The 27,197-nt window shown below is 41.0% G+C and overlaps 1 protein-coding gene across 2 annotated transcripts in view; it reads left to right on the plus strand.

Annotated features, from left to right (window-relative positions):
- The window catches only part of LRRC8D (leucine rich repeat containing 8 VRAC subunit D), a 107,509-nt gene that overhangs the window by 19,734 nt on the left and 60,578 nt on the right, over positions 1-27,197 (plus strand). The window contains exon 1 of one of the 2 annotated variants that reach the window (XM_063428370.1): positions 12,317-12,448. The exons of the other annotated variant lie outside the window; for it this stretch is intronic. The gene's annotated coding sequence lies outside the window, so the exon portion shown is untranslated. Of the gene's footprint in view, positions 1-12,316; positions 12,449-27,197 lie in introns of those variants that run through there. 2 annotated transcript variants of the gene reach the window in all.

A 27,197-nucleotide genomic window follows, 5' to 3' on the forward strand; every position in this document is an offset into this window, starting at 1 on the left:
CAGAGTTTCGTGTGTGATGAAAGGCTGGGTAAGAGGCCTTCCATCAATGGCCTCGACTGCTATAGGTTTCTCTTTATGTCTTAAGGGCAGGAGATGTTTAGCAGAGAACTCTTTGTCTAGGAAATTCTCCGCTGCCCCAGAGTCAATCATAGCCTCACACTGAACAGTAGTGTTCTCGAAAGATAAGGTTACTTTGACCAGGAAACGGTTCTTAGTCAATTTAGGGGACATATACATCACACCTAAGGTCGGTCCCCGTACGTGCCTTAGGTGTGCAAGTTTTCCGGCCGAACCGGGCATGACGATCTTAGATGTCCCTTCTTGCCACAATACATACATAACCCCTCGTTATGTCTGTGTTGTCTCTCTGCCTCAGTGAGTTTAGCGCTACCCAATTGCATGGGTTCAGGTTCTGGAAGAGGCGTTTGGCTACTCACCACTGGGTTAGAGAAACGAGGAGCTATGGACAAATTAGAACATCTGTTACGTTGTTTGTTTTTCTCTCTCTCTCTGAGCCGGTTATCAATGTTTATCATGTAGGCAATAAACTCAATAAGACTAACCGGAAGGTCTCTAGCTGCAGTTTCATCTTGTATATTCTCAGCTAAACCTTCAGAGAAAGCAGCCACCAGACCGCTATTGGTCCAATCAACCTCAGACGCTAATGTCCTGAACTCTATTGCATAATCGGCTACAGAACGACTGCCTTGCCTGATTCTCATAAGGCGTTCTTCTCCCTGCCTTTAGGTTCAAATGTAGCCTTAAAGGCCGTAAGAAAGGTACTGTAATCACGGGCTATTGCGTCACCACTTTCCCATAAGGGGTTAGCCCAAGTCAAGGCTTTTCCAGTTAATTGGTTCATCAGATAGCCTATTTTAGATCTATCTGTTGGGAATGAACCTGGGGAGGCCTCAAAGTGGTATTCTATTTGGTTTAAAAAACCTCTAAATTCCTTAGAATCACCTCCATAACGAGGGGGCGGTGACAAAGTTATGGACGGTGGTTTATGTGGTACGGGAACCACTACAGGTGGCGGAACCACAGGTGGTACAGGAGGGACCTCTAAATAGGCAGTCCTCTGGAGCAAGGTCTGAAATGCCTTAGCAAATTGGTCTAACCTGTGGTCCATATCCTCCACCCTATTTTCACAGGCGATCATATGTTTGCATAGTTCTGCAGGATCCATGGCCATGTCGTAATGTCACGACTAGTAATGTGGTCCAGCACGCAGAATCTATGTAAACATATACATAAGTCAGAAAAGGAAAAATAACAGGACAGAGCGTAAACCGGACCTTAGAATGGCCGGACTAATACGCTAGAGACAGAGAATGGTCAAAGGGAAAGCCGAGGTCAAGGAAGCCAGAAAATACTCAATACCGATAAGACAAGCCAAGTCAGGGAAACCAGAGATCAGAATAACCAGGGAAACGCCAAGGATCAGGATACCAGGAAATCAGAAACACGAAACTAGCACTTTCAGGAAACCAGGAAACTGAAACCACGACATGGCAAAGTACTAGGGTGAATTAGGGGTTTAAATACCCCTCTCTAAGCTATGATTGGTCAGAGGGCGACCTCTGACCCCAGAACGTGCGTGTGCGTTGACGTCGTGACGTCACGCACACGTTAGTATAATTCTCGGGGGCGGGGCTATCCATAGACGCGACCACGTGGTCGGCGCCATATTGGATTCGGGCGTGATGCCCGGAAGAACTACACGCGCGGTTCCCGGCTCGCCGACGAGTAGGTAAGCTCGTGTAGTCGGAGCGGTCGTGCCGGTCGGGCACGACCGTGAGGCTCGGCGGGCCGGTGACCGCAACAGTTGATCGCAGATATTTTAATCAATCGTTCTTCAATAAACTTTGGACTTTTACAAAACCGTGAGTGCAGCCATCTACTTGGATTTTCTCTCTCTCTCTCTCTCTCTCTCTCTCTCTCTCTCTCTCTCTCTCTCTCTCTCTCTCTCTCTATATATATATATATATATATATATATATATATATTGGATTAGCCGTATTAGCTTATATTTGTATCTCTAACCAAGCCTTCTTGTCTGTATGACTAATCTTTGTGTAAATAAAATATTAAAGGGAAACTATGGGGCAAAATAGATATATGCATTCCACATCAGTGAAATATGCTCCTACTAAGAGCATTACATTTTTGTTTTGTAGTGTTTTTTTGTTTTGTTTGTAGTGTCTCTTTTGTTTGTAGTGTTTTTTTCCCAAAGAACAGTTCCACCGATCCCATCGGATGAATGCAAGTACGCTAAGAATCTTTATCAGGCGTACTGCAACTGCTATTGGTTTACACATAGTAAAGTTCACTGTTTAATGAAAAGGCTATGTGTGGCTATTTATCATAGAATAACACAATGTGGCTCAGCTCTCTTCTGTCTGGAGAGACAGCGCAGTCTAAATTGTGAAAGGGAGTTCCCTTTCTATATCTACCTATGTCCAGAAAGAAGAGACTCTGGCTTGGGAAATCCGAGCTGCTACGTAGACTTTGAACAGGCGCTAGAAATCCTATCTTTTTATTGAAGTCTAAATTGTGTGAGCTGCTTGAACACACTGCCTGATTGAGAGATCTGAGTAGTTGTCTTAGCTATAGCAGTTTTGTTTAAAACATTTTTTCTTCAAATAGCTGCAGTTCTTAGAGCTGAGAGTAGGCGCACGTTATTCTGTGTACTAATTTGTCTGCAGTCATGCAAAATTGTGATGTGCTTAGCAAAACCATTTAAATCTGCTACTCTGTGTGAGCAAGACTCCTGCGATTCGTTGTGTTTGTGACTAAGGCCTTTTTGAAAGTTATAGGACAAATATTGCAAGGGGTGAAATAGGGTTTTAAAGCTAAACCAAAAGTATGCCGAAGCTAAATTTTGTATGCTATGTAAAACTATAACTTCAGTAGCAGAGTACAAAACTGCTTTATAAAGGTGTTTGTAAAAAGTAGGGCATTTAATCAACAGCATTTTGAAATGTTCTATTTAATCACCAACCTCTACCAGATCTGCTGGTTACTAGATTTTTCTGTTCCTCACACTCATTTCATTTCGGTGGGAAATTGAAACCAAGTTTTTCTCACTGCTGTAAAGACACCAGATTTGTATTGTACTATATACAGCCAGCCAGCCAATGTTGCAGTGTTACTATGCTTTTTTCTCGAATTCTAAAACACCCTATACTAACTACGTACACCCCGAGAATACAATATTTAGTATATTGTCCCCCAGGCTGGTTGCTCTTAGAGACTGACTGTTGACAGCTAAGGCAAATCATCACTGGGTTTGATTGCCCGGGCAATCAGACAGTCCGATGCCAATCAAGCACTGTTGTTGGACTGGCTCACCTGTGGGGCCACCAGCTCAGTAGCCCAGTACACACTCATAGTGTACAGAGATTGCTACCAGTCCTGTTGAATGTGCTGACAGTCATCAGAATGCTTGGGGCTGTCTTAAGAAACAATAGACTGAACTTAGGATTCCAATGGGTGGCAGCAGCAAGATGAATCTATACCCTCCCCCCCCCCCAATTAATTATTTGAATAGGAGCCCCACCATGGGGGCATAAAGTACATATGTCAGGTCCCCTTTTATTGGATTAGGAACTGAACAGCAATAACTGTCCAGTTGCTAGCAATTTTTTTTTTATAACTGTGAGCAGTCACTGGCTGCTCACTGTTTAGTAGACATACCCCTACTTGCAGCACAGGAGGTAGAATTTAATCTCCCTCATATACTAAGTTTGTTTTACTTACTATAGTTGTCTGAAAGATGAAAATTCCGAAAAGCCCTTCCTTTTCCTAATTTTGGCCGTTCAGCTTCTAAGTAGATAGCCCTAATCCTTGTGGGATTGCCATAAGGATACAGAAAAGGAGCTATCTACTAAACAGCTTCCTAATTTGGTGCCCTTAAATATTGTAAAACAAAATTAAAATAATGGCCAAATTTTGTCTGATGATAAATGGATAAAACAGATATTTTTGGGGCACCCAGTTCTACCAGGAACCAATTTTATTGTGTGGGCAGTGGCACATCGGCAAGTTAGACAGAGAGCAGCTGGAAAGGAAGACAGAGTGTGCTGCTGGGCCCCCCTCTGCAATGTACAGGTAGCAGGGTGCCGTCTGTGCACAGATATATAGGGAGAATTTCTATATATATGTGCACATAAGGAATGTGGGGCTCGGACTCCCAGAGTAGTCCGGGCCCCCCATGACCGCTGGTCCCATGACAACCATTATGGTTGTCATGCCCTGATGGCAGCCCTGCCCATACACACACACTGACCCATGCAGACACACACTGACTCATAAAAATATGCTGACCTATACACACAGAGACCCACACACATACTGACCCATGCAGACACATGCTGAGCTATAAACTGACCGATGCATACACACACGGACATACTGACTCATAAAGACATGCACACTGACCCATACACACACACACACAGACCCATATACACACACACACACACACACAGTCCCATACATACACAGACCCAAGCAGACTGACATACACAAAAATACTGACTGAAACATACTGACACACATTCTATGAAACACACTGTGCATTCTCTCTTACCTTTATTGCACTTTGCTCTTCATTCCTGTCTTCTTTACTGCGCCCGGTGGCCAACACTTTTTTACCAAACCCCATTTCCTGTTATTCTCCCACCCCCTTGTCCCCACGTACAGGGCAAGGGGGAGGGGGGAGCTAGTGAATGACTGGGACAAGGGTCCTGACTTAGTAGGCTGTAATGAATGCCGGACTGATGTTCTACCAGGCGCTTGTCTACAAGTAAGTGTTCCCTAGCGCCCGGTAACGTGGCCACCGCGTCCTGCTATATATAATCAATCCCACTTGATGGGGGGTGGAGGGTATGGCCAGACAAGCAGTTAAGCCACTGCTGGCGCTTAAGTAGGCACTCTCGGCGGCCGCATACTTAGCCTATAGAACGCGCCGGCCCTGCTGGCACCAAGACATTAGCAGCAGACTCTTTTAAGTCTTGCAAGGTGAGATTTCCATGGATCGGATTTCTTGTTCCAGTAGAAATAACAGATGCTCAATCAGATTACAACCTGGGGAATTAAAGGCCAAGAGAACACCTTTAACTTTTTGTCATGTTCCTCAAACCATTCCAGAAATTTTTTTGCAGGGTACATTATCCTGCTGAAAGATGCACCAAAGGGGTTAATGGCCTATATAGTATTAAAATATTTAACCAAAAAGAAAATATTTAAGTTTCTCTCGTTTTAGATGTCAATCATTTGTGTCTTGACCTAAAACTGTGTGTGTGTGTGTATATATATATATATATATATATATATATATATATATATTTTTTTTTTTTTAAATAAATACCTTTTTATTTAAAAACCCGAGAGCTCTGCTTGATGTATATTTAAAAACTGCACAGCCAATTTTTCACTGGGCGTTTTATCTTCTGTCCTCTGCTCTTGTTATAAAACATAATATAATTTAATCAGTGGCCATGACAATAGCACAGTTGATAACAGATCTCCTTGGAAAGACTGGGTACTTCCTCGAATGTTTATAGTTATATGATTTCAGTAAATTAAGTTCCACCTATATCAAAATGTCTCATGTTTATTTCCTAAAAACTCTGAATTGTTTACAAATTCATAATTTTGCCTAAAAGTGGTAAAACTTGACTACATTTTCATTTTGACTATTTTAGCCTCAATTTTACTGTACAGTTTCCAGTCCATTATAATAATTTTCAGTTTTTGTAATGAATAAAAAAGAAAAAGCACCATAACCACTACAGCACCTTAACCACTAGCAGGAGTTTACAGCTCCAGAGGAGGCTGTGACCTGCACTTGGCCAAACCTTAAAAAAGTTGTCAAACCATTGGAAGGGTGCCAGGATACTACTGGTATCATAACCACTGCAATGAACTGTAGGTTATTGAGCTTGGAACGTTCTTTTAAATATATATATATTTTATTTTTCTTTCCACAACTGTCAATATCATGATGCAGAAGGCACACCAGAAATCTAATGAAGCCCAGATAAGTGGTGCTTCATCCTAAACCATGAGGCCATATAACTGATTAACTTGCCACACTTAGGTCATGTTGCACATCTATAGGACAATCCTTTCTCAGTTCATTTTTTGCAAAGGGTGGATTGGATATATTACGATGGTGCTGAAGCAGAACCATGCCCATTTTGATCCAATCAAAATGCTTATAGGCACAGAATTCTTGAGCCCCCAATCCTTCCCTTCCATACTATAATAATTGTATATATTCACTGATCAGCCACAACATATAATACCATTGACAGGTGAAGTGAATAACATTGATTATATTGTTACAATGGCACATGTCGAGGGGTGAAATATTAGGCAGCAACTGAACAGTCAGTTCTTGAATTGCATGTGTTGGAAGCAGGAAAATGGGCAAGCGAAACGATCTTGGTGACTTTAACAAGGGACAAATAGTGATGGCTAGATGACGTTTTGTGGGGTGTTCCTGGTAAGCAGTTGTTAGTACCTACTAAAAGTGAGGCAGGGAAGGGCAACTGGTGAACCAGCATCAGGGTCGTGGGTGCCCAAGGCTCATTGATGCATGTGGGGAGCTAAGGCTAGACTGTCTGATCAACTCAAATAGAAGAGCTACTGTAGTTCAAATTTCTGAAACTCGTAATGGTGGCCATGATAGAATAGTGTCAGAACACACAGTGCATCACAGTTTGCTGTTCAAGATGTTGCCCTGATCTTCAAATTACCCAGATCTCAATCCGATTGAACATCTGTGGGATTAGAGCTGTTTTGGCAGCACAAGAGGGGACGTACACAATATTAAGTAGGTGGTTTTAATGTTGTGGCTGATCAGTGTACACACACAGTGTGTGGAAATATCTGAGTGCAAGTCTATATGAGTATGTATGTCTGTGTGTGTGTGTTTCAATATGTATTTGTGTAGACTGTGGGTGTATAAAAGTGTGTGTAGCTGTGTGTGCACAGTGTGGCTAGCGGTATGTCTCACTTTGTGTAACAGTGTTGGTATAAGTGTATGTTTGTGGACAGTGTGTGTTGCAGTAGGTGCATATAACGGTGTGGGCGGCAATACAAGTAGCAGTTGGTGTGTAACTGTTTTGGGAGCAGATGTGTTGCTGTGTGTGTGTGTGTACCTATAATTGAGTTATCCATTCTGGCCTAGTTCTCTCCCTTCGCCTCGTCAGTCCTCTCTCGTCAGGAGATCACTTTAGTCTGAGGGGGTTGGGTCATGCAGAAATCACTGTGTTCAGTTTGAGGGGGTGTGGCCATGCACAGATTGCTGTGCTTAGTCGGGGGGGGGGGGGGGGGTGCACAGATCAGTCTCCTTAGACTAAAAATAGCGAGCCCAAATAGCGAGCCCAAAGTCAGCAAATACTGGGCAGGAGGTAAGGAGGGAGCTGTTAACAGGCTGAGTAGGTGTCCCCAGGAGCCATGTGTCTACTCAACCTAATGGAAAATCCAGCCTTGGCTGAATGAAAATTGGTACTTGACAAGGTTGTTTACTCTCACCCTTCTTGTTCCTACTTTGCCACCTGCTCACCCTTCTTGTTCCGACTCTCCCAGGGAGCTGTTTTTTTTTAATTGTATTATGTTTTAATCTAATAATAGCTTGAATACACAGCAGAAATTAACAGATCAGCTTTTTAGAATCCCTAAAATGTATACTAAAAATATTAAAGCACTGTCACTCCATAACTCTTTTGACTGAACAGAGTTAGCTGTTCTTTTTGTGTAAAGTATCTGCTTTTAGTGTGTAGCGTATATTGTCCATTAGAAAGATAAAATGGTAATTCCATCCACATAAACCAGGCAACATTTACACTTTTCTGGTTGATGATTTTGTTTATTTTATAAATCCTCAAACATTTATACAGCATTGCCTATTAAACTAAAGGTTTATATTATAGCCTTTGGTATTTTTCTGGAACAAATTCATAGAATGTGTTTTTAATTGTAATGGCAAGTATGCTCCAGATTCCCCACCTCTCTGACATTTTTCCCTTTCACAGCAGTTTAGTGACTGGAAGCTTTGTTTGGTCTCTTAATCCAAAATAAATAAGCAGCATATTGTTTTAGCGTGCCTAGCTACAAGGAAAAATTCATCATGAACTTCCACCAACTTAATCAGACCGCTCGGTTTATAAACGAAACTGTGAGGGATTTAGTGCACTTTAATGGTATACAAATGTATTGTATAGGAAAGAGTGCTTAAAGTGGCACACTAAACACCATATGGTCATGATTCCAGCATGCCCTTGATGCCATCTCCCAATCCTGTCCATTTTTTTTAGCAGACTGACATAAGCAGAAGGTACCCCAGGAACCTGTGTCGTGGATCTTTGCTCGACATATTACATTTCTACATTAGCAAAGCCCATTATTTTCTCTTGACGGTTTGACACAGAACCGATGGCCAGACTGACATATGCACTGCTATTGCCATTTAAATAGGCTATTTACTATTGCTGTAACTTAATGGGAGCAGGTTTAAATTCCTGTTCACTCAAAGGAGACCCAGATATATGGAGCTTCCTCCTGTCAGCTGGAGCCACAGGCTGACTGATGAGTTATATGCAGTGCTCAAAGTGAGCACTGCATATAGTTCTTTAAGGGGACACCAAAGGCACCCAGATCACTTCATCTCATTGAAGTGATTTGGGTGCAGTGCCCCTGTCTGTTTAACCCTGCAATGCAAAACATTGCAATGAATTTATGAACAGCTTTTAGCTGTCTGAGCCAATAAGCTAATTTAATGGTTGCGATGTGCCCTATGAATGGCATTGAATCACCGAATCAGAAATTTCTGATGTAAAGTATGGTATAGGCTTTGGATTAGAGATCGCCTGTAACCAAATCTCCACTAAATCAATAAATACAATGTTTTGGGTTTGGTAGCAGGGGCATAACTAGAAACCAAGGGGCCCTAGTGCGAAAATTGCCCTCGCCTCCCCCCCATACGTCACCCCCACCACACTCTTCTTATATGTCTATCATCCCCCTCCCATACGTTGCCCCCTCCCCCTACACATGCAAACAGATACACACATACATACATACACACACAAACACACAAATACACACACACAGAGACACAGACATATACACACACAGACATACAGACATATATATATACACACACACACAGACATACACTCACATACAGATGCACAGACACATACAGATGCACATACAGACATATACACATACAGACATATACACAGACAGACATATACACAGACAGACATATACACAGACATACACACACTCACAGACAGACAGACACACACACACACAGACATACAGACACACAGACAGATATACATACATACATACACACTCACAGACAGACACACAGACAGACATACGCTCACATACAGACACACAGACAGACATACGCTCACATACAGACACACAGACAGACATACGCTCACATACAGACACACATACCTTTCCCAGTGGGGTCCAGTGGTGGCTCAGGCTGGTGGGAGTCAGAGTTCCAACTCTGACTCCCTCTCCTTCCTCCTGTGCGGCTCCCAGTGGTTGCTGGGAGGAAGTGACCGGGGCAGTCACTTCCTCTCAGCATCTGACATCATCAGAGGGGGCCGGTCGGCTGTTAAAGCGCTGACCGGGCCCACTGGAATTACACAGCATTGGGTGGCCCTAACATGATGGGCCACCCGATGGGCCCCTTTAATGCGGCCCCAGCGGTTACACTGTGCGGGCCGGGGCCCCATTACTCAGCTGGCGGGGTGGCCGGGCCCCCTGGAGTGACGGACCCGATCGCAGATGCGACCCCTGTGACCGCGGTAGTTCCAACACTGGTTGGTAGGTTTAAAGCCGCAGTTTTCACAGGCAATCTTGAATAACACAAGTGCTGGTGTTTTTTTTGTGTTTTTCCCCTCTCTCTCTCTCAAGGTTACACACTATATTAAGCCCTAGAAGCTTGTTTTTTTTAACTGTATTATAAAGTTTGCAATTATTCGTGTTTGAACTGCAGATTCAGACACGCACATTCTGCTACAGTTTGGATGTTATGTACTGTTGTCTGTACTAGTTGAAGCCAGCAAATTGGACATTGTGTTTACATTAAGTACTCAACAAGTCATTCTGTATTTATTTTCTTTCCAATCCTAGTTTTTGAGCACAGTTTGCTGGCTTTAATAATGATTAGAGTTAATTATTTACCTTCTGTAACCTGCAATGTCTACCTTGTAACTCTGTAACTCTGTAACTGGCTCAGAATTTTAGTTATACATTTTTTGTTTGTTTTTATAAGAGTAGTAGAACACGGATCACGCAGGTTAATAAACTGGGGTTAAAGTGTTTTTCTTTCTTTTAATGTTATAGTGTAACAAATTGCAAATTATCTGTATAGCTTTCTCTACAATGCGTGCTGCATCATTGTGTGTTATATTATGTATTTATTAAAAATATTTTGCACTACATATAAGCTGGTTGCTTAAATATCCCCCCTGCCTATGGAAATGGTGCGTTCTACTTAAATGTCATTCAGAGCCCTTTGTCATACTGAACATGAGCAAAGGTCTCCAATTGATTGCATTAGGAGAAAGACTGGACACGACCAATAAATAGCACACAGGAACACTATCATGACAAGCTCTGTGACAAAATTATACCTGGGCAGGGGGAGGAGTGAGTGTGGGTATGTGTGTGTATATGTATGTTTGTATATACATACATACATACATACATACATACAAAAAAGAAAACTGACTTTCTAAGGTGGTATTCTTGTGCATTTCTCATTCTCTGGTCCTCTGTCAGAGGCCTGGAAATCTGAGGGTTCTGCACTTTTATTGACTGCAATCTCAGATGTCCCACCTGGAATCTGTTGAAGCCACTCCCCCAACATTTGGGTCATAGCGCCAAGTGCTCCTATCACAACTGATACTACTACTGCCTTTCCTTTCCACATCCATTTTAGCTCCTCTTTCAGTCCTTAGTATTGTCTACCTTCTCATGTTCCTGCTCTAGACAATGTTCTGCTGGAAAACTTGGGTCCTGGCATTCATGTGGATGTTACTTTGACATGTATCACCTTCCAAGAGATTGTCTTCCAAGAGACCACGTGCACCGCTTCATGGCAAAAGTGTTCCCTGATGGCAGTGGCCTCTTTCAGCAGGATAAATGCACTCTGCCACACTGCAAAAATTGTTCAGGAATTATTTAAGGAACACAATAAAGAGTTTAAGGTGTTGCTTTGGCCTCAAAATTTCCCAGATCTAAATCAGATTAGCATCTCTGGGATCTGCTGGACCAACAAATCCATGGAGGTCCAACCTCGCAACTTGCAGGACCTTAAATGATCTGCTGCTTGATGCCATATACAGCAGGACACATTTGGAGCTGTTTTGGCTTCACAAATGGACCTACACGATATTAGACAGGTGGTTTTAATGTTGTGGTTGAATAGTATGAAAATCTAAAATAAAACTAAAATTACTGCCCTGGTACTCAGTGATACTCGGACACAATGTATATTTCTGTTTTTTTTTTGTTTGTTTTTTATTGCTGCAGTGATCTGTGAAATACATTTTCACAAAAAGGTGAGACTTAAATCTGGGGAACCCATAAAACACTCACACACTACACATTACTGTGAGCTTTATTCATGTGGAACTCTGTGATATTCATACCACTGCACATTACTGTGAGTTTTTGTGCTGTGGAGCTCTGTGATACATGTGCACACCACATTATTGTAAGTTTTCTTTTGTGATGTTCTTTGGTACACACATTGCACACATTTTTTTTACATTTCTTTTTGTACACCTTTGTGATTTTATAACATACACATGCAGAATTGCAGAAGTATTTGTGTCCATTGATGGGGGTTTCTCCCTTCAAGAGATAACTAGTTTTGTTATAAATTCTGTATATTGGATGATTTTTTTTTCTTTCTAATTCTAAATGCAGTCTATCGACCGCACTGTAAGTGTTGTTAATGAGACTGGGTCATATTGACTCTGCAGGTATTTCATGTAAGGTGGCCGGGATCGAAAGAATGTACATTGCACTGGGGAATCGCAAACCTTATCACAAAATAGAATTTGCCTGTGTCACTGTGACCGTTGTTGCATCAATATTTTTGTCTTACTAACAATGACTCATAACCCACTCTAAAATAAATAACCAGTAAAAACCAGAAGTCACACAAAGTGCTGACATGGGTTAAATATATTCCCTTCCCTTCCATCTGCTGTGTGGGTGGTTCCTATAAGCAAGCACTGGGTTTTTATGCTGTTTTTGGACTATCCATCCTGCCACTTGTGTTGGAACATCATGTCTGACGATCATATATGCTCCCCACTATCACATTCAGTTCAAGGGAATCTCTCTAAGAGGAGAAATCGCAAGACCTGAGAACATCTCTGCTCGTGTTGCTACGGAGGTACAGAATTCTGTTAGAACCATTCCATCGCAGAGGCCGTATTATGTCTCATCATGTCACCAGCTCGTATCAGAATAGCATATTGTTTCATATTGAGCCTGCTTGTTGTTTCCTTGCGTGTGACACTGGCTGCTAGTTTAACTCAAAGCATCCTGTCTTCCATACTGATTTGTACCATCACAGATTGCAGGCAGCATTTCAGAATTATACACAGCCCAGCTGCATATGCTTTTCGTGAGCGAAATTAGATAATTAAAGCCTTGCGTTGGCAGAAGGGCTGCTGATATCCTCATGTGATATTCTGTTTTGTTATATTGACCATTATTAATACATTTGTAATCTTGATCTTGCATTACAGCTTTTTACGTGATTGGCAAGAGCCTGTTTTATTTCATTTTATCATCAGTCTGTAGACGGTAAAAATATATATTGCATACAAGGATACTGGACAGTTGGAAGAAGTGGAATGAATAAAGATATTCTTTTAGCATCATTTCTGTATGGCATAGATATGTCAGGCGTGTTGCCTACTGTTTTGTACTGTGCAGAAATAAGGCTAATCGGAGGATGCTCAGACCCTATTCAAAAATATCATTTTTTTTTTTTGGACACATTTTCTGTCTAAATTGAAGTACATTAGCATGCAAAATGCACAAGATTCTGATAATACAGATAAAATGCACCTTGTGTAAAGGAAGACTCCAAGCACCCAAAGCACTTTAGCTTGCTGAAAAGATGTGTGTGAAGAGTGTCCTGTTTTTTGACTGAAAGTGCTGATTTAACTAAAAATATATATAGCATGTGCGCTCCACAAATATATAGAGGAAACAAAAGAACGTTCCTATAAAAAATATATACCTTTAATAAAACCAAATACCAGCTAAAACAATTACCCAAGAGGTAATGAATAACCCTTAGGTGGGACATATAACACAAATACTAAATAAACAATGTATCCAATTCTAACATTGGTTCATAACATATACATCCCAAAAACTGCAACAGTTTGAATTAATACAGAAGCAGCATGTTGCAGTCCAAATGGAAAGTAGATGTGAACACAAAGGGGGCTCAGAAACTAAAAGTTGCAAACCTTGGTGAAAAAACCTTTGATAACATTGCATGTAAATTGTATAAAAACTGGAGGTAATGGAATGCCTCGTTTCCACTGAGCGGATCGGTTCGGTTCGGTACGGTACGGTTCGCTATTTTGGGTGTTTCCATTATGAAAGTGGTCCATATAAGCGAACCGTACCGATCCATTCAGGGTCCTGCTTCAGATGTAGGGCCATAGAAAATGGAACGGTTCGGTTAGGGCGGAGCTACTATACAATCCATTGATTGGTGGACAGGAAGAGCATTTTTTCTAAACCCTGCATGGCCCTGAAGGTCTGACTTGCAGTGGAAACGCTCACCAGAATGGGCTGGTCCATTCTAAACCTTCCAAACTGTACCGACCCGAACCGATCCGCTCAGTGGAAACGAGGCAGAAGATACCTCTCTCTAAGAGAAAAAAAAAATCAAATATACAAAAACAACAATAATATTTCTCTGAAAATTATATAAAACAAATGTAAAATAAAAAAAAAAAAAAACCTGGGGGGGGGGGGGGGGGGGAGAGGGGGAGTTGAGGGGTGGGTAATAAAAAACTGCTAGACTTGTTGATGAATGGTAGAACACATAGGATCTCAATGAAGGCAGTCACCGTAGACATACTTGATGGATATCAGCACGCCAGGCAATCAATATAGATAACAGAGAGGAGAAAGGCACTGCGTCTACGCGTTTTGTCCTGTTCACAGGACTTTCTCAAGACCTGAAAGTGCAGATTTCAATAGAACTTGGCATTTTTATAAATTTACCTTGTTACACCCACTGGCTGTCAGTCAGACAATCAGTCCTTTAACTTCCTAGTTCAGTTTAGCTCAGTAAAGCTAAACTCAAGAGGCAGCAATTTGTCAGAGCACCTGCTTTGCTAAGACTTCTCATTGAGCTGCATTGTAAAGTCTGTGATTGGACAGTCACATGAAGTTTGGGTGGGGTTAGAAGAGGGGGACTTACAAAGCCTTCAGATAAGAGCAATGCAGCTTTTGCAAGCTTGTTTTAAATATACCTCAATAAAATAAATGCATAATTAAATGTACGTACATTATAATTGGGGGTAAATCTACTGAATTGTAATTTATTTTTTATTTGGGCAGTGGAGTGTCCCTTTAAGCAGTAGATCATGACTGTAGGTAAGGGAGAGATCCTAACCTAAAAGCCGATTTTTAGTTAACTTACCTCTAGGGCCGGTGCAAGGATATATGGTTTAAGATATATTTTGCCCCCTCCCCCCCCCCAATGCAGCATCACCTGTGTGTCACTTAATATTGTATTGTATTTCTCACAACCTCCCCATTGTGTGTCTCTTATGGTCCCCCCAACTCCTGTGTGTGACTCTTTCTCATCTTCCCCAGCCCCTGTGTGTGTCTTTCTTCTCTTCCCAGGCACCTTTGTGTGTGTCTCTTCCCCCTTCCCCAACCCTCCTGTTTCTCTTTCCCAAGCCCTAGTGTGTCTTTCTCCCTTTCCCCAGCCCAAGTGTGTGTGTCTCTCTCTCTTCCTTTCCCCAGCCCAAGTGTGTGTCTCTCTCTCTTCCGTTCCCCTGCCCCAGTGTGTCTCTCTCTCTCTCTCTCCCTTTCTCCAGCCCCAGTGTGTCTCTTTCTCTCTCCCTTTACCCAGCCCCATGTGTGTCTCTCTCTCTCCCTTTCCCCAGCCCCCCTGTGTGGATCTTCTGTATCCTCTCCTAGACCTGACTGGAGCTGTTATTTGCTCTCAACGAGCACTTCCTGTCAGACCGGGTAGAGGATACAGAAGATCGCCTGCCTCGATCTACTCAAACACTGACAGGAGGGGAGCGCACAGCTGGTCACCCCTAAGGCGGCCACGTGTGCTGCCTTTTTATTGTTTGCATTGCTAAGCTTTATGCTTTGGGACATATTCCAGTGCTTTTTTTATATTTGTTTACTGCACAATGTGCATATATTTATTTATCACCTGTAAGTGCATTGTGCATCTAGACTCAGTTATATACTTAAGAAAATACTTCAATATTTAGGTGATGTGCCCCACCTTAAACAGTAAAGTGCAAGTGCAGTGCTTAAAAGGAAAATATAGTGCCAGGAAAACAAAGTTGTTTCCTTGCACTTTAGCTCCCTATGATGCTCCTCTCCATTCCTGTGGTGCAGAAGGGGTTGAACTCCAGTTCAACTCCAAAGTCCTTAGGGGCTGACTCGGGTCCGCTTTTGCTCTTAACTGACATAGCTGGGGGAGACACAATGCGCATGCACAGCATTGTCAACCCTCACATTAGCCCTCACAATGCTTTCCTTTGTGTATTTGTGAGACTCTGGATGTCCTCATGGAGAGCGTGAGGACATCCAGCGTCAGTTAGGTGACTGGAAGTCCCTCTAGATGCTGTCTGGTAAACAGCCAGTAGAGGTGGATTTAACCCATAAAGGTAATTATTGCAGTTAATTAATAACTGCAATAATTACCTTTGCTGGGTTAAGGGACCTGGGACACTGCACCCAGACCGCTTCAATGAGCTGAATTGCTCTGTGGGACTATAGTGTCCCTTTAAGGAATTCTGTAGAAAGAACGCTTATCCCTAAATACAACTATCGGGAACTGACATTCTTAGGCATATAAAAAAGAGAAAAATACAAAATAGTGCAATATTGTCTCAATTCAAAAAAGTGCAAAGATATACCTATTCATCTATTTTGCTATGTTTTATTATCCTTATGTTATTATTTTTTTCCCCTTTCACTATTGATGAAAGGAATATTATATTAATAATATTTTTGAGGTGACTGTATTCCTTTTAAATGGTTTTTTTTCCCCCTGTTGCACCATAATATATACAATAAGCAAGTCAAATGATCATACAGAGATGTTAAATGAACGTAGTATGCTTGTGATCAATACTTGTGATCAATCACAAAATTGTTTTCAATCATACTGTGACACCGAAATCTATGAAAGCAATATGATACGAATTACTTCAGAAGACATATTAGGTTCTTTTCACTTTTTTCTAATTTTATGGAAAAAAAATAAATACAGAAAACAATAAAAAAAAAAAAAGTAGGGAAAGCGTGGGTAGGGAGGAAGTAATTTGTGGTGCCTAATCACTTCTCAGTGACAAGAGACTTGTTTTTGTATTAGCAGTTTTGGTATGAAGGATATATGACAGTTCATAAGAACAATGCATTCACAAGTATTAATGGTATCTCCTGGGAGCTTGGAAGCTCCGTATATAGTCTTTTACTCAAAGATAAATCCGAGTTTGACTCTGTTCCCAGAGCAGGGCTAAGTGAGTTGTTTCCTATCCTGGGGTGGCATCCTAGGACATGCTAACTAAGCATTAGTAAGCAGGGTTATTCACTAAAGTGAAAATTGTTAAAGGAACACTCTAGCGCAGTGATGGCGAATATTTTTTTCCCTCAAAGTGCCAAAACTGCAATTAAACACAGCAATTATACACACTGAAACTCACAGATACACACACACACACACACACACTGACACACACATACTCACAGATAAACATACACTAACTGACAGGCACAGAGTGACTGACAAACACACACACACTTACAGACACACACACTGACATACATACACATACACACACTCATACACATTTCCCCCAACACTTACAAATTACTATTATTATTATTATTATTTTTTCACCTGGAGTGGATTCCTCACCTGGGGTCCAGTGGTGCTGTAGGGGTTGCTTGTGCTGCTGGACAGGCAGGCAGGAGCCAAACTGGCAGAGTAGACAGCGAAGGAGCTCTGATCTTCCTGCTCAACTCCCTTGCGCGCCGCTTAGTGGTGCCGGGAGCCGGTCTGACATCATATTCTGTCTCCCGGCATCACTAAGCTTCATACGAGGGAGCTGAGCAGTAAGAGCTCAAACTACAGCACTCCCCCGTCGCCCGACCGCAAATCAAGCTGCCACCTGCCTCGGGGGGGGGGGGGGGGTTCCCAAAGGCTGCCAGCCGGCAAGCTCTTGGGCCCCTCAGGACACGAGGCTAACAAGGCAGTGCTAACAATACACCGCTGGGCACCCTACCGGCGACCTATGGCCGTGTGCCCATATAGAGGGCTTGGTGTGCCATACTGTGGCATGCGTGCCATTGGTTCTCCATCGCTGCTCTAGCATTAGGAATACATATCTGTGTTCCTAATGCTACAGCTCTAATGCCACTTATTAATTAGGTTCCCCCCTTGTAAAATAAAATAAATTACTCCCCTTTTCTCCAGTGCCGAGTATCAGTAAGATGAAGTTGTTAAAGTGCCTACAATGTTCCTTTACCAAAGGTCATTGAGAGCCACGCTTTTAGTTAATGTAACTTACTGTGGTAAGAGCATCCTTCTGATAGATATCTCTAATAAAGAAGAAAAAGGCAAAAGAGGCATTTATAATATCCCGATATTGACAATAATTCCATAAAGAAAAAAAGAATATAAAAATGATTTTAAAAAAATCCCCAAGCAAATTGAATCAACACATATTTAAACCAATAGTTACAAAGTGGTTTATTTTCCATTTTTTTGTACAGTTACACATGTGCTACAGAAATTATATTACAATAGTAAATCTCACCAAGAAGGGTAAAGTTATTTTCCCTTTAACCCACTGGTACTCACAGGGTGGGGATATAACCATTTGTAAATGTTTAACTACTTTGGTGGTATTTACAAAATCTACTGAAGACTAGGAGACTATTGATAATTAGGTATAAGTAGTTATTTATTTACTGTATTTAATGTTCTCGGTTTATAAAATGTATCGCACAACAAATTCCTCAGGGCAATAGTGCTCCGGTTGAGTAGTCTTAGTCTCGTTCAGTTGATCTATTATCAGCATTTAAAAGGGATATGTACTTAGATGGGTCTCTGTTTATATTACGTGACTGGCTTCTTTCACTGTTCGGTGCTCTGATGTTTCAGATAACCATGTGAGTTTACCACACACACTTTGATGGACATTGATACCAATAGCCAAACCAAGGAATGAAACATGACTTCCTGGCCCTCCCTGGCTCTTATTAATATGGACAATATAATCTAAACACTAAGGCGTTAGTTCATAAAGTCCTGACGTTACAATGGCAATGTTTTTCAAACCTCCATGGGGACTCCACTTTGGAGCTCAACTCCTTGACCTGAATTGCTGATATGATCACCGAAGCTGAGAAACTCTTGTTGCTGTTAGTTGTTATGTCTACTAAGCTAACTTTGGATGCACGTCATCAAATGTTACTAGCATAGACGAGCATTAGGTCAAGGTCAGTTAAACAGCACTGGGATTTCCTACTTTCCTAGAGTATGTACACCAGTAGACTTTATTTTATTAATTTTTTTAGCTTGCTACCTTGCTTGCTACTACTCGTAAGTCTGCCAAACACTTACTTTATATGATAAACGATGCTGCTATTCTAATATAGTCCTAAAATTAAGATCCAAAGTAACCTTCATAAGTATCTCTTTTGAAGCTCCGGTATATCTCTGGCCAACTTAGTCAACAGACCCGAGATTGCTAACTGTGGGTTGGTATTAGCATGCCTGTTCATGATTTTTTGAGATTTCAAACCATATGCTGGGTTAAATCATTCATTCAATCAACTGGTTTATTGAATAAACTAGGAATTTTCAGCAACTGACCAGGAAATTGAAACTAGAGGCCAAAATAGATGTCCTAAAAAAATAGTTGCGTTGGAGAATCTCTACAAATTATTGTTCATTTTGGCCTAACATGGCCTTGAGATGTCCCTCTAAAAGAGTGCAAACATTTGCAATTCATTCACTGAACAGGGAATTGTTGTTTATTAACAATTTATCTATAGTTGCAGCTTGCTATTTTTGCCTCAATTTTGAAATGTGTTTTTCATTTCACCACAATTCACTACAACACACATGTTGACACTTGTATTTCTTTTTCTCTACATTAACTTTTAGATAAGAAACCAATGGGCGCCGTTCCTTTTAACCTCTACTAACATAGGATGTACAACATAAATCATCCCAGCTGATGTTGCATTTTAAATTAAAAGCAGTGCTGGGTTCATGTATTGAAATCTAGAAAAGATTGCTTTACCTTTCTTAGAATCATTTATTATTTAAGAGCTTTATTTCAGTAGTTTCGATCTCATCCCTCCAGTGTTCTGCGTACTTTACTTTAGCAGAGACATGATATTTGACATTGACATTAAAATAACCCAAAAGATAAATGGTATTTAAAATTGTCTCACAATGTGAGAATCCTTTTTTTTAAATCAACGTTTGTGTATGTGTGGTCTGGACTCTCCTCGAATGTCGACTAGAAATGTAACCTAATGGTTTATTTTATGGCGCTCATCCAACTACTCACAAGAGTACCTTGTTTTGCTAATGCAGTGCTTTTAACTTATTTTCAAATGATGAATCTCCACTTTTTCATTATTTTAAATCTCCTTTTATTTTTGTCTTGTACTAATGCACACTATTTGCTTGTGTGTGTATAAAACCTATTGGTATACATATATAAATAAAGTTTTTTCACAATATATTTCTTTGAAGTCCTTGTAGTGCTATCATTACTACATTTCTATATATACAGGGAGTGCAGAATTATTAGGCAAATGAGTATTTTGACCACATCATCCTCTTTATGCATGTTGTCTTACTCCAAGCTGTATAGGCTCGAAAGCCTACTACCAATTAAGCATATTAGGTGATGTGCATCTCTGTAATGAGAAGGGGTGTGGTCTAATGACATCAACACCCTATATCAGGTGTGCATAATTATTAGGCAACTTCCTTTCCTTTGGCAAAATGGGTCAAAAGAAGGACTTGACAGGCTCAGAAAAGTCAAAAATAGTGAGATATCTTGCAGAGGGATGCAGCACTCTTAAAATTGCAAAGCTTCTGAAGCGTGATCATCGAACAATCAAGCGTTTCATTCAAAATAGTCAACAGGGTCGCAAGAAGCATGTGGAGAAACCAAGGCGCAAAATAACTGCCCATGACCTGAGAAAAGTCAAGCGTGCAGCTGCCAAGATGCCACTTGCCACCAGTTTGGCCATATTTCAGAGCTGCAACATCACTGGAGTGCCCAAAAGCACAAGGTGTGCAATACTCAGAGACATGGCCAAGGTAAGAAAGGCTGAAAGACGACCACCACTGAACAAGACACACAAGCTGAAACGTCAAGACTGGGCCAAGAAATATCTCAAGACTGATTTTTCTAAGGTTTTATGGACTGATGAAATGAGAGTGAGTCTTGATGGGCCAGATGGATGGATTGGTAAAGGGCAGAGAGCTCCAGTCCAACTCAGACGCCAGCAAGGTGGAGGTGGAGTACTGGTTTGGGCTGGTATCATCAAAGATGAGCTTGTGGGGCCTTTTCGGGTTGAGGATGGAGTCAAGCTCAACTCCCAGTCCTACTGCCAGTTTCTGGAAGACACCTTCTTCAAGCAGTGGTACAGGAAGAAGTCTGCATCCTTCAAGAAAAACATGATTTTCATGCAGGACAATGCTCCATCACACGCGTCCAAGTACTCCACAGCGTGGCTGGCAAGAAAGGGTATAAAAGAAGAAAATCTAATGACATGGCCTCCTTGTTCACCTGATCTGAACCCCATTGAGAACCTGTGGTCCATCATCAAATGTGAGATTTACAAGGAGGGAAAACAGTACACCTCTCTGAACAGTGTCTGGGAGGCTGTGGTTGCTGCTGCACGCAATGTTGATGGTGAACAGATCAAAACACTGATAGAATCCATGGATGGCAGGCTTTTGAGTGTCCTTGCAAAGAAAGGTGGCTATATTGGTCACTGATTTGTTTTTGTTATGTTTTTGAAGGTCAGAAATGTATATTTGTGAATGTTGAGATGTTATATTGGTTTCACTGGTAAAAATAAATAATTGAAATGGGTATATATTTGTTTTTTGTTAAGTTGCCTAATAATTATGCACAGTAATAGTCACCTGCACACACAGATATCCCCCTAAAATAGCTATAACTAAAAACAAACTAAAAACTACTTCCAAAAATATTCAGCTTTGATATTAATGAGTTTTTTGGGTTCATTGAGAACATGGTTGTTGTTCAATAATAAAATTAATCCTCAAAAATACAACTTGCCTAATAATTCTGCACTCCCTGTATATATGTGTTTAAACTTGGTGTTATCGCTCTCACACTCTCATACTGGTCACTGGAAGTTCAACATGGCATCTCATGGCAAAGAATTCTCTGAGGATCTGTAAAAAACAATTGTTGCTCTACATAAAGATGACCTAGGCTATAAGAGGATTGCCAAGACCCTGAAACTGAGCTGCAGCACGGTGGGCAAGACCATACAGCGGTTTCACAGGACAGGTTCCCGTTAAGAATAGGCTTCGCCATGGTCAGCCAAAGAAGTTGAGTGCATGTGCTCTGTGTCATATCCAGAGGTTGTCTTTGGGAAATAGACATATGGGTGCTGCCAGCATTGCTGCAGAGGTTGAAGGGGTGGGGAATCAGCCTGTCAGTTTTCAGCCCATATGCCGCACACTGCATCAAATTGGTCTGCATTGCGCTCTTCCCAGAAAGAAGGCTCTTCTAAAGAAGATGCACAAGAAAGCCTGCAAACAGTTTGCTGAAGACAAGCATACGAAGGACATGGATTACTGGAACCATGTCCTGTGGTCCGATGAGACCAAGATAAACTTATTTCGTTCAGATGGCGGCAACCAGGTGAGGAGTAAAAAGACAAGTGTGTCTTGCCTACAGTCAAGCATGGTGGTGGGAGTGTCATGGTCTGGGCCTGCATGAGTGCTGCCGGCACTGGGGAGCTACAGTTCGTTGAGGGAACCATGAATGCCAACATGTGCTGTGACCTACTGAAGCAGAGCATGATCCCCTCCCTTCGGAGACTGGGTCGCAGGGCAGTATTCTAACATGATAGCGACCCCAAATACACCTCCAAGACGACTACTGCCTTGCTAAAGAAGATGAAGGTAAAGGTGACTGGCCAAGCATGTCTCTAGACCTAAACCCTATTGAGCATCTGTGGGGCATCCTCAAACGGAAGGTGGGGGAGTGCAAGGTCTCTAACATCCACCAGCTCCATGATGTCATCATGGAGGAGTGGAAGTGGACTCCAGTGGCAACCTGTGAAGCGCTGGTGAACTCCATGCCCATGAGGGTCAAGGCAGTAAAAATAATGGAAATTAATGGTGGCCACACAAAATATTGACACTTTGGGCCAAATTTGAACATTTCCACTTAGGGTCTACTCCCTTTTGCTGCCAACAGTTTACACATTAATGGCTGTCTGTTAAGTTATTTTGAGGGGACACCAAATTTACATTGTTATACAGGCTGTACGTTTACTACTTACATTGCAGCAGAGTGTCATTTCTTCAGTGTTGTCACATGAAAAGATATAATAAAATATTTACAAAACTGTGAGAGGTGTACTCACTTTTGTGAGATACTGTATGTTGTGTGTGTGTGTATGTATATAAAATATATATATATATATTTATATTTATTACACAAGATCCAGCGCACTCACCTATCCACTAAACAACAACTTTAATGTTGACAGATTGTATTAGTTTCTTTAAAAACACCTAATCTAGGCAAAAATAATGGGGGTTTAGTTACATTATATGATCATACATTGCATAAGCCTGCCACAATGTTGCCTATGACCAGCTCTAGTGGTTGTCACTTCGACAGCCACTAGAGGGACTTCCTTGGTTTAGTCATGCAAAGTTTGCAGGACCAATGTCTAGAGTTGTTGATTGACACTGGTGGCCGATTTGCTGCACATGTGCATCAGACTCCCAATGCTTTACCATGAGGAATCATTGGATTAGCTGTGCTCATCTGGATTGATGATCTCAGCCAGAGAAGCAGCGCAGAGAACAGTGTGTCGTCAGATATAAAGCAAGTAACTTTTTTTTAAACCTCTCACAGGGGAAGCCTGATAATATAAATAGTGAGTGCATGCCTATATTCCTAATGCTGTAGTGTTACTTTAATGAAGCTGTTTTGGTGTACAGATCATGGACAACTGATCATTAGATAAGAACTGTGCTGTAAAAATGAAACCTTTTTCATGGAGACTGTGAGTCTCAACCAGGAAAGGTGTGGTTAGGGCTGCATATACAAAGTGATCTAACTTCTCAATGGCAGATAATTGCATATAGAATTGCGTATAGATGAGAACAAAATCCTTGCAGTGAATGTGAATTAAATATAAAATATACCTGGCTATCTGGTTGTATGCAAAGCTATTTTTTTTCATTCTACATTTAAACCCGATTTTAAGGTTGTTGAGTGGCGTACGAAGACAATTGATGCTTATCTGCTATTATCGTTATAACGCAGTGTAACAATCAACAACTGAGAGGTTAAATGGGAAACAAAGGAGCTGAATTACATGACTTGTACAAGTATTTGGCAGATCGGGAGCAGGAAATCTTCACACTGGATATAAATATAACTGTCTGTGTTAAAACAATAGTGTACTTGTTCTGTAGTCTCTATGCCTTAAAAATAAATAAATAATGGACCCAAAAGACAATTCATCATTGTTTAAGATGAGCTGGAGATGTGTGGTCAGGATTTTGTCAGTCAGGGTCAGGTCACTAAATACCAGGAGTTTTGGGTGCCAAGTTTGAGTTTAACCATAATATGTGTGTAACCTGTGCATTAAGTTTAGCAAATTTACTGTCAAAGTGATTTATTCATAAAACGTGGACTTGCAGTTAGTTGACAGCTGGCTATAGGACAGAATAGCCAAATTTAGAGAGACTTTTTTTTTTTTTAAATCACTATTTTCACAGTCTTAGATATTGTCTACTTTGCTTTTTTCTACATTTTGCTAGACTGTTCTCAAATCACTGTATAGCCAGTAAACCTGTTTTCAATGGTTTAAATGAATCGGAGGAAGAATAAGGTCAGAGCCAAGTGTCATGTGATGCAGTGCACATGCCTTCTGATAAGCGCTTGGGTAGAAATGCCTTATAGTTACCTTGCTGAACACAAACGTGTTCAGTGATGAACTTGTGCCATTTCTGGATTTTCTCTGTTGTCCTCTTTCTTTAACGAAAGACACTTTGAACAGCAAGAAGTATCTTTTATAACGGGCCTGGCTTGTCTCACCATATCCAAAGCAGTTGGAAGATATGACCAAGAATTTCTTCTGTAGCGGAGAGCCATCCTGATGTCAATTATGCCCATCCAGCACAGCGCGAGTGCATCACTAGACATGCGTGTACTGTGTCGAGGTAACTAGGACCATGCAGAGAGTGCTACAGTAGTGCTCTCTGCATGGTCTTCTGTGTGTGAGGCCAACCTTGTAGGTGTTAATCAAGACACAAGTTGCACAGGGCCTGCCCACTGTATGAATGTAGCTGTTCACTGACACTTTAAGGGACCTGAACAATTTCAGCAAGCCTCACCTTTTTTAAGAATTTTCTTTTACCGCGAGCCAGTACAGAATTATGTGATTTGTATACATAATATGATCTACCTACTATTCTAACAGGCAGCTACAAGCTATCACGCACAGTTTAGACAATAATCCCCACTATGCATTTTGTTTTAACTTGCAGCTATTCCCAGACAAGTGTTGGAAACACCTTGCTGCGGCCCCCAGATACAAGTGGGCACTATTTACCCGACTTTTTGGCTTTAACTATAGCTACCACGCACAGACAATAATTCCCACTACAACATTTTTTTTTTATCAAATTGCAACATATCCCAGACATGTGTTGGCAACTTTTAGTGTTGATTAAGTGTTCTTGAATAGCAAGACCACTTAATGTTATCTCACATGTATATATTATTATTATTATAGCCAAATTTGCCACCCTAACTCCTCCCACAGTTTTTACACTACATAGACAAAAATATACCGAAACGTGCGGATTGTTCCCGATTGGATTGCTATTACTTTGTGGAACGTTTCGCCGAATGGTTCACGGAATATCGTAATTCTTGTGGCGAAATTGGTCCCATAGGAATGAATGGCAAAATGTTCAAACCTAGAGTGGGAGCTGGGAAAAGCTGAAAAATCAAGACATGATTTCTAAACTGCCACCACTCCCTCATTGTCAAGCCCACGTACACAAATCTTATATCAAAACGTTCAGCTATCCCTGCTGCCACTGAACATGTCCACGGCTAAGCCATAGTCCTGATAGTTTTCACAATTTATAGTGACAATTATTTATAGTTTTTAAAATAGGACCGTTTGAAGATGGCAACCGCCAAAATACTCTGACCTGTGCCAGGCTGGAGCAGCAAGTGATGTCATAGACAGGGCCTTTTGTACACCTGCTAATGTTTTTATAAATGTATGTTTTAATGTAACTGTGAAGCACTTTGGGCAACAATGTTGCAATTAAATGTGTTATATAAATAAATAATAGTTACTCCACCCACTCCAGTTGTAGACTACTGGTAGAGGCAAGAACACTTCACACAATTTCCCCAGAAATTGTAGCTTTTCTAGTATTCTATTTGATTTATATATTTTTTGTTTTACACACAAGTGTTTTTGGGTGTTGACTCTCACCAGTTTTTATATATTAGAAATTTATCATTAAAAGTTAAGTTTTAATATCCACGCGTTAAGTTCTCTACTGTACCCTTACTTTTTCCTGTAACTAGTAGGATATTCCACTCCATAGGATACTCTACCAATATCCTTTCTCTCCTGTTCCCCTCACACTTTTGGGAATGTAAACACGCTGCACATTATTGGCAACTCCACTACTTAAATCTTCCAGCGCCCGATGAGTTCAGCTACGGATCCACCCCTGGATGTTGGAAATTGTAGTCAGCTGCCCTCTCAGTACTCGGTATATAACCATCAATGCACAATATCGCAAAATAAAAAATGCATATGAGACACGTTCAATAGGAGAGCGCTTTCATATACTGTAGTGGAGGGGATATGCTGCCAGCTTTTGTTCAGAATCAAATGAAAAATTCTTAGCAATTCGCAACAATATTTATGTTTATAAAATATTTATCTTAAGTTTAAAATATATTTTCCCATAGAAAAATGAGGAAAAAATTGTAATGGAATCTAAGCAATTCGCTTAACTAGTGTTGTTTATAAAATGTTCAAAGGATATTGTTCATTATTAAATTGTAACAGAACTGTAGCCTTGAGGCCTATTGGCAACAGACAGATATTTTAGCGTTGACGTCTGCAGGAGATTCTTATGCTTCTAATTACCTTGACTCTTCTGACAACAGAATACACATAATACAATTTAAACCTTCAGCACTAAAATACACGTATGATTTACAAATCTATTTGGTCCGTTATTTTTATGTTTTTTTTTTTTTTTTTTTTTTAAGTGTTTATTTCTTTAGGTGCAGAAAGTTGAAGACTCAATAATATGTTTAAAAGAATAACGTTGTTATAAATATATACACAAAGTTTACTGAGTCTGCTTTCCCCCACATTCCTGTAAAAATGGTTAACTTCTAATCCAGGGTCTAGAGCAGGGGTTCTCAACCCAGTCCCAAGGTCCAGGATTTAGGGATTACCCTGTTGTGTCTAAAGTGTTTGTCCCCCCCCCCCCCCTTTCCCTAAAAACACATTAGACGCAGCAGGTTAATCCCTAAATCCTGGACAGTTCGGGGGTCCTTGAGGACTGGGTTGAGAACCCCTGGTCTAGAGTACCCAGCTCCAAAGTT

Source organism: Pelobates fuscus, chromosome 7, assembly GCF_036172605.1.
Source record: "Pelobates fuscus isolate aPelFus1 chromosome 7, aPelFus1.pri, whole genome shotgun sequence".
Classification (NCBI taxonomy): domain Eukaryota; kingdom Metazoa; phylum Chordata; class Amphibia; order Anura; family Pelobatidae; genus Pelobates; species Pelobates fuscus.